Source organism: Diorhabda carinulata, chromosome X (assembly GCF_026250575.1).
Source record: "Diorhabda carinulata isolate Delta chromosome X, icDioCari1.1, whole genome shotgun sequence".
NCBI lineage: Eukaryota > Metazoa > Arthropoda > Insecta > Coleoptera > Chrysomelidae > Diorhabda > Diorhabda carinulata.
The window spans coordinates 1-10,033 of NC_079472.1; positions in this window are offsets into that span (position 1 = coordinate 1).

Here is a 10,033-nt window from a genome sequence, read left to right on the forward strand (position 1 = left end):
AACCTAACCTAACCTAACCTAACCTAACCTAACCTAACCTAACCTAACCTAACCTAACCTAACCTAACCTAACCTAACCTAACCTAACCTAACCTAACCTAACCTAACCTAACCTAACCTAACCTAACCTAACCTAACCTAACCTAACCTAACCTAACCTAACCTAACCTAACCTAACCTAACCTAACCTAACCTAACCTAACCTAACCTAACCTAACCTAACCTAACCTAACCTAACCTAACCTAACCTAACCTAACCTAACCTAACCTAACCTAACCTAACCTAACCTAACCTAACCTAACCTAACCTAACCTAACCTAACCTAACCTAACCTAACCTAACCTAACCTAACCTAACCTAACCTAACCTAACCTAACCTAACCTAACCTAACCTAACCTAACCTAACCTAACCTAACCTAACCTAACCTAACCTAACCTAACCTAACCTAACCTAACCTAACCTAACCTAACCTAACCTAACCTAACCTAACCTAACCTAACCTAACCTAACCTAACCTAACCTAACCTAACCTAACCTAACCTAACCTAACCTAACCTAACCTAACCTAACCTAACCTAACCTAACCTAACCTAACCTAACCTAACCTAACCTAACCTAACCTAACCTAACCTAACCTAACCTAACCTAACCTAACCTAACCTAACCTAACCTAACCTAACCTAACCTAACCTAACCTAACCTAACCTAACCTAACCTAACCTAACCTAACCTAACCTAACCTAACCTAACCTAACCTAACCTAACCTAACCTAACCTAACCTAACCTAACCTAACCTAACCTAACCTAACCTAACCTAACCTAACCTAACCTAACCTAACCTAACCTAACCTAACCTAACCTAACCTAACCTAACCTAACCTAACCTAACCTAACCTAACCTAACCTAACCTAACCTAACCTAACCTAACCTAACCTAACCTAACCTAACCTAACCTAACCTAACCTAACCTAACCTAACCTAACCTAACCTAACCTAACCTAACCTAACCTAACCTAACCTAACCTAACCTAACCTAACCTAACCTAACCTAACCTAACCTAACCTAACCTAACCTAACCTAACCTAACCTAACCTAACCTAACCTAACCTAACCTAACCTAACCTAACCTAACCTAACCTAACCTAACCTAACCTAACCTAACCTAACCTAACCTAACCTAACCTAACCTAACCTAACCTAACCTAACCTAACCTAACCTAACCTAACCTAACCTAACCTAACCTAACCTAACCTAACCTAACCTAACCTAACCTAACCTAACCTAACCTAACCTAACCTAACCTAACCTAACCTAACCTAACCTAACCTAACCTAACCTAACCTAACCTAACCTAACCTAACCTAACCTAACCTAACCTAACCTAACCTAACCTAACCTAACCTAACCTAACCTAACCTAACCTAACCTAACCTAACCTAACCTAACCTAACCTAACCTAACCTAACCTAACCTAACCTAACCTAACCTAACCTAACCTAACCTAACCTAACCTAACCTAACCTAACCTAACCTAACCTAACCTAACCTAACCTAACCTAACCTAACCTAACCTAACCTAACCTAACCTAACCTAACCTAACCTAACCTAACCTAACCTAACCTAACCTAACCTAACCTAACCTAACCTAACCTAACCTAACCTAACCTAACCTAACCTAACCTAACCTAACCTAACCTAACCTAACCTAACCTAACCTAACCTAACCTAACCTAACCTAACCTAACCTAACCTAACCTAACCTAACCTAACCTAACCTAACCTAACCTAACCTAACCTAACCTAACCTAACCTAACCTAACCTAACCTAACCTAACCTAACCTAACCTAACCTAACCTAACCTAACCTAACCTAACCTAACCTAACCTAACCTAACCTAACCTAACCTAACCTAACCTAACCTAACCTAACCTAACCTAACCTAACCTAACCTAACCTAACCTAACCTAACCTAACCTAACCTAACCTAACCTAACCTAACCTAACCTAACCTAACCTAACCTAACCTAACCTAACCTAACCTAACCTAACCTAACCTAACCTAACCTAACCTAACCTAACCTAACCTAACCTAACCTAACCTAACCTAACCTAACCTAACCTAACCTAACCTAACCTAACCTAACCTAACCTAACCTAACCTAACCTAACCTAACCTAACCTAACCTAACCTAACCTAACCTAACCTAACCTAACCTAACCTAACCTAACCTAACCTAACCTAACCTAACCTAACCTAACCTAACCTAACCTAACCTAACCTAACCTAACCTAACCTAACCTAACCTAACCTAACCTAACCTAACCTAACCTAACCTAACCTAACCTAACCTAACCTAACCTAACCTAACCTAACCTAACCTAACCTAACCTAACCTAACCTAACCTAACCTAACCTAACCTAACCTAACCTAACCTAACCTAACCTAACCTAACCTAACCTAACCTAACCTAACCTAACCTAACCTAACCTAACCTAACCTAACCTAACCTAACCTAACCTAACCTAACCTAACCTAACCTAACCTAACCTAACCTAACCTAACCTAACCTAACCTAACCTAACCTAACCTAACCTAACCTAACCTAACCTAACCTAACCTAACCTAACCTAACCTAACCTAACCTAACCTAACCTAACCTAACCTAACCTAACCTAACCTAACCTAACCTAACCTAACCTAACCTAACCTAACCTAACCTAACCTAACCTAACCTAACCTAACCTAACCTAACCTAACCTAACCTAACCTAACCTAACCTAACCTAACCTAACCTAACCTAACCTAACCTAACCTAACCTAACCTAACCTAACCTAACCTAACCTAACCTAACCTAACCTAACCTAACCTAACCTAACCTAACCTAACCTAACCTAACCTAACCTAACCTAACCTAACCTAACCTAACCTAACCTAACCTAACCTAACCTCTAACCTAACCTAACCTAACCTAACCTAACCTAACCTAACCTAACCTAACCTAACCTAACCTAACCTAACCTAACCTAACCTAACCTAACCTAACCTAACCTAACCTAACCTAACCTAACCTAACCTAACCTAACCTAACCTAACCTAACCTAACCTAACCTAACCTAACCTAACCTAACCTAACCTAACCTAACCTAACCTAACCTAACCTAACCTAACCTAACCTAACCTAACCTAACCTAACCTAACCTAACCTAACCTAACCTAACCTAACCTAACCTAACCTAACCTAACCTAACCTAACCTAACCTAACCTAACCTAACCTAACCTAACCTAACCTAACCTAACCTAACCTAACCTAACCTAACCTAACCTAACCTAACCTAACCTAACCTAACCTAACCTAACCTAACCTAACCTAACCTAACCTAACCTAACCTAACCTAACCTAACCTAACCTAACCTAACCTAACCTAACCTAACCTAACCTAACCTAACCTAACCTAACCTAACCTAACCTAACCTAACCTAACCTAACCTAACCTAACCTAACCTAACCTAACCTAACCTAACCTAACCTAACCTAACCTAACCTAACCTAACCTAACCTAACCTAACCTAACCTAACCTAACCTAACCTAACCTAACCTAACCTAACCTAACCTAACCTAACCTAACCTAACCTAACCTAACCTAACCTAACCTAACCTAACCTAACCTAACCTAACCTAACCTAACCTAACCTAACCTAACCTAACCTAACCTAACCTAACCTAACCTAACCTAACCTAACCTAACCTAACCTAACCTAACCTAACCTAACCTAACCTAACCTAACCTAACCTAACCTAACCTAACCTAACCTAACCTAACCTAACCTAACCTAACCTAACCTAACCTAACCTAACCTAACCTAACCTAACCTAACCTAACCTAACCTAACCTAACCTAACCTAACCTAACCTAACCTAACCTAACCTAACCTAACCTAACCTAACCTAACCTAACCTAACCTAACCTAACCTAACCTAACCTAACCTAACCTAACCTAACCTAACCTAACCTAACCTAACCTAACCTAACCTAACCTAACCTAACCTAACCTAACCTAACCTAACCTAACCTAACCTAACCTAACCTAACCTAACCTAACCTAACCTAACCTAACCTAACCTAACCTAACCTAACCTAACCTAACCTAACCTAACCTAACCTAACCTAACCTAACCTAACCTAACCTAACCTAACCTAACCTAACCTAACCTAACCTAACCTAACCTAACCTAACCTAACCTAACCTAACCTAACCTAACCTAACCTAACCTAACCTAACCTAACCTAACCTAACCTAACCTAACCTAACCTAACCTAACCTAACCTAACCTAACCTAACCTAACCTAACCTAACCTAACCTAACCTAACCTAACCTAACCTAACCTAACCTAACCTAACCTAACCTAACCTAACCTAACCTAACCTAACCTAACCTAACCTAACCTAACCTAACCTAACCTAACCTAACCTAACCTAACCTAACCTAACCTAACCTAACCTAACCTAACCTAACCTAACCTAACCTAACCTAACCTAACCTAACCTAACCTAACCTAACCTAACCTAACCTAACCTAACCTAACCTAACCTAACCTAACCTAACCTAACCTAACCTAACCTAACCTAACCTAACCTAACCTAACCTAACCTAACCTAACCTAACCTAACCTAACCTAACCTAACCTAACCTAACCTAACCTAACCTAACCTAACCTAACCTAACCTAACCTAACCTAACCTAACCTAACCTAACCTAACCTAACCTAACCTAACCTAACCTAACCTAACCTAACCTAACCTAACCTAACCTAACCTAACCTAACCTAACCTAACCTAACCTAACCTAACCTAACCTAACCTAACCTAACCTAACCTAACCTAACCTAACCTAACCTAACCTAACCTAACCTAACCTAACCTAACCTAACCTAACCTAACCTAACCTAACCTAACCTAACCTAACCTAACCTAACCTAACCTAACCTAACCTAACCTAACCTAACCTAACCTAACCTAACCTAACCTAACCTAACCTAACCTAACCTAACCTAACCTAACCTAACCTAACCTAACCTAACCTAACCTAACCTAACCTAACCTAACCTAACCTAACCTAACCTAACCTAACCTAACCTAACCTAACCTAACCTAACCTAACCTAACCTAACCTAACCTAACCTAACCTAACCTAACCTAACCTAACCTAACCTAACCTAACCTAACCTAACCTAACCTAACCTAACCTAACCTAACCTAACCTAACCTAACCTAACCTAACCTAACCTAACCTAACCTAACCTAACCTAACCTAACCTAACCTAACCTAACCTAACCTAACCTAACCTAACCTAACCTAACCTAACCTAACCTAACCTAACCTAACCTAACCTAACCTAACCTAACCTAACCTAACCTAACCTAACCTAACCTAACCTAACCTAACCTAACCTAACCTAACCTAACCTAACCTAACCTAACCTAACCTAACCTAACCTAACCTAACCTAACCTAACCTAACCTAACCTAACCTAACCTAACCTAACCTAACCTAACCTAACCTAACCTAACCTAACCTAACCTAACCTAACCTAACCTAACCTAACCTAACCTAACCTAACCTAACCTAACCTAACCTAACCTAACCTAACCTAACCTAACCTAACCTAACCTAACCTAACCTAACCTAACCTAACCTAACCTAACCTAACCTAACCTAACCTAACCTAACCTAACCTAACCTAACCTAACCTAACCTAACCTAACCTAACCTAACCTAACCTAACCTAACCTAACCTAACCTAACCTAACCTAACCTAACCTAACCTAACCTAACCTAACCTAACCTAACCTAACCTAACCTAACCTAACCTAACCTAACCTAACCTAACCTAACCTAACCTAACCTAACCTAACCTAACCTAACCTAACCTAACCTAACCTAACCTAACCTAACCTAACCTAACCTAACCTAACCTAACCTAACCTAACCTAACCTAACCTAACCTAACCTAACCTAACCTAACCTAACCTAACCTAACCTAACCTAACCTAACCTAACCTAACCTAACCTAACCTAACCTAACCTAACCTAACCTAACCTAACCTAACCTAACCTAACCTAACCTAACCTAACCTAACCTAACCTAACCTAACCTAACCTAACCTAACCTAACCTAACCTAACCTAACCTAACCTAACCTAACCTAACCTAACCTAACCTAACCTAACCTAACCTAACCTAACCTAACCTAACCTAACCTAACCTAACCTAACCTAACCTAACCTAACCTAACCTAACCTAACCTAACCTAACCTAACCTAACCTAACCTAACCTAACCTAACCTAACCTAACCTAACCTAACCTAACCTAACCTAACCTAACCTAACCTAACCTAACCTAACCTAACCTAACCTAACCTAACCTAACCTAACCTAACCTAACCTAACCTAACCTAACCTAACCTAACCTAACCTAACCTAACCTAACCTAACCTAACCTAACCTAACCTAACCTAACCTAACCTAACCTAACCTAACCTAACCTAACCTAACCTAACCTAACCTAACCTAACCTAACCTAACCTAACCTAACCTAACCTAACCTAACCTAACCTAACCTAACCTAACCTAACCTAACCTAACCTAACCTAACCTAACCTAACCTAACCTAACCTAACCTAACCTAACCTAACCTAACCTAACCTAACCTAACCTAACCTAACCTAACCTAACCTAACCTAACCTAACCTAACCTAACCTAACCTAACCTAACCTAACCTAACCTAACCTAACCTAACCTAACCTAACCTAACCTAACCTAACCTAACCTAACCTAACCTAACCTAACCTAACCTAACCTAACCTAACCTAACCTAACCTAACCTAACCTAACCTAACCTAACCTAACCTAACCTAACCTAACCTAACCTAACCTAACCTAACCTAACCTAACCTAACCTAACCTAACCTAACCTAACCTAACCTAACCTAACCTAACCTAACCTAACCTAACCTAACCTAACCTAACCTAACCTAACCTAACCTAACCTAACCTAACCTAACCTAACCTAACCTAACCTAACCTAACCTAACCTAACCTAACCTAACCTAACCTAACCTAACCTAACCTAACCTAACCTAACCTAACCTAACCTAACCTAACCTAACCTAACCTAACCTAACCTAACCTAACCTAACCTAACCTAACCTAACCTAACCTAACCTAACCTAACCTAACCTAACCTAACCTAACCTAACCTAACCTAACCTAACCTAACCTAACCTAACCTAACCTAACCTAACCTAACCTAACCTAACCTAACCTAACCTAACCTAACCTAACCTAACCTAACCTAACCTAACCTCACCTAACCTCACCTAACCTAACCTAACCTAACCTAACCTAACGGGAAAAGAGGGGAAAAGGAAAAGGGGGAAAAAGGAAAAGGGGGAAAAAGGAAAAGGGGGAAAAAGGAAAAGGGGGAAAAAGGAAAAGGGGGAAAAAGGAAAAGGGGGGAAAAGGAAAAGGGGGAAAAAGGAAAAGGGGGAAAAAGGAAAAGGGGGAAAAAGGAAAAGGGGGAAAAAGGAAAAGGGGGAAAAAAGGAAAAGGGGGAAAAAAGGAAAAGGGGGAAAAAGGAAAAGGGGGAAAAAGGAAAAGGGGGAAAAAGGAAAAGGGGGAAAAAGGAAAAGGGGGAAAAAGGAAAAGGGGGAAAAGAAAAATTTGGAATGTTTTTTTTTTTTTTTTTTTGGTTGGACTTAACAAAATATTTAAATTCAGTTTGGAAAAAGTGGACTTTGAACTTTGGAAAATAAAATTGACTCGCTTAAAAAAATAATGAATAAATTAGACTTGAAACAGAAGGGAAAAGGGGGAAAAAAAGGAAAGGGAAAAAAAAAAGGAAAGGGAAAAAAAGGAAAGGGAAAAAAAGGAAAGGGAAAAAAAGGAAAGGGGAAAAAAGGAAAGGGAAAAAAGGAAAGGGAAAAAAGGAAAGGGAAAAAAGAAAAGGAAAAGGGGAAAATTGAAAATTTGCCATGTTTTTTTTTTGTTTGGTTGGACTTAAAAAAAAAATTAAATTAAATTAAATCTTAGTTGAGAGAAAAAAAATTCACAAAATAAATTTAAATTATGAATTTAAATAATTTATAAATATAACTCATTATTTCCCAACTTGACTGACAAAATGTGACTTCAAAATAAAGTTTTTGAAATTTGTCCTAAGGAACAAAATAGACTTTTTTGTAATAAAAAAATTTCAAATTTGTTTTCGAAACAATAAAAAAATAAAAAAGGGGCCTTGGAAAAAGGTGTGAACAAAAATGGATTTCACAATTTTTTTTCGTATTGTAAAAATTTCAAGGTTGGTTTTGGAAGAAAAAAAAAACACGACAGGTACCTCACAAAAAAACTATCTCATCATCAAAAATGAGTCGTGGGGCGCGTGAAATTTCTATCAACAATCCCTTCCGCTCATATATATCAACTGCTATTTTTTATTTTACGCCGAATTTCATTTCTAGTCTTTTCAAAATCCTTGATTGATGAAAAGATGTGCTTCTGGTATTAAGCCTCACAAAACTATCTCATCAATCGAGTTCTTTTAATCTTAAATAATTGGATGAAAAATTTGACTAAAGTTTTTGAAATTTGTCCTAGGAAAGAAAAATTATTTGTATTTAAAATTATAAATCAAGTTGGAAAAATAAGTTTAACTTTGAAAATAATTTGATTTGGAAACAGGTTAGGGAAATGGACGTGGAAAATAAAAAAAATTTTATTTAGATTAGACGAGGTTAGGTTAGGTTGATTTTTTTTAATAAACCGGCGAGGTTAGGTTAAGTTAGGTTTTAAATTAGAATCTAAAAATACTATCTAAAAACTGCTAAAGTAAATCAAAAATTCTCATTTCTAAATGTGGGAGAGAAAATTTTCAATGAACAGAATCAAAAAATGTTTAAACGGCGAGGTTAGGTTAGGTTTTAAATTCCAAGACTCAAAAAAAAGACTTAAAAAAAAAATACTGAAACTGCTAAAGATTTATCCAAAAATTCTCATTTCTAAATAGAATCTACTTGAAAGGTGAGAAGAAAAAAAAAATTCATTTTTTATTTTTATTAAAAAAAAAATATGCTAACGGGCGAGATTTGGTTAGATTAGGTTTTAAATTGTAACACTAAAATAAAATCTGAAACTGCTAAAGAAAATCTAAAAATCCTTATTTCTAAAGAGAATCCTAAAGATACGAGCTAAAGACAATACGAACTGCTAAAGATAATCTAAAAAATTCTAAGGACTAAAGAATATCTAAAAATTCTATTTGCTAAGAAAATCTAAATTCTAAGGACTAAAGAAAATCTAAAAAATCCAAGGACTAAAGAAAATCTAAAAATTCTAAGGACTAAAGAAAATCTAAAAATTCTAAGAACTAGTGAAAATCTAAAAATACTAACTGCTACAGAATATCTAAAATCTAATTGTTCTAAATGTAAAATTCTAGTTATTTATATAATCTATTTGCTAAGAGAATCTAAATTCTATGGACTAAAGAATATCCAAAAATTCTAAAGACTAAAGATAATCTAAAAATTCTAAGGACTAAAAGAAAATCTTAAAATTCTAAAGACTAAAGAAAATCTAAAAAATATTGACAACTGCTAAAGACAATCTAAAAAATTCTAACGACTAAAGAATATCTAAAAATTCTAAGGACTGAAAGAAAATCTAAAAATTCTAAAGACTAAAGAAAATCTAAAAGTACTGCTAAAGACAATCTAAAAAATTCTAAGGACTAAAGAATATCTAAAAATTCTAAAGACTACAAAAAATCTATGAATTCTATTTGCTAAAGAATATCTAAAAATTCTAAAGACTACAAAAAATCTATGAATTCTATTTGCTAAAGAGATGCTAAAAACAATCCAAGACTAAAAACAAACATGCCCAAGTCTAGAGAAAATATTCTTAAACGTCAAAGAAAATCCCAAAATTCAAGAATATCAAAGAAAAATGTACATATCA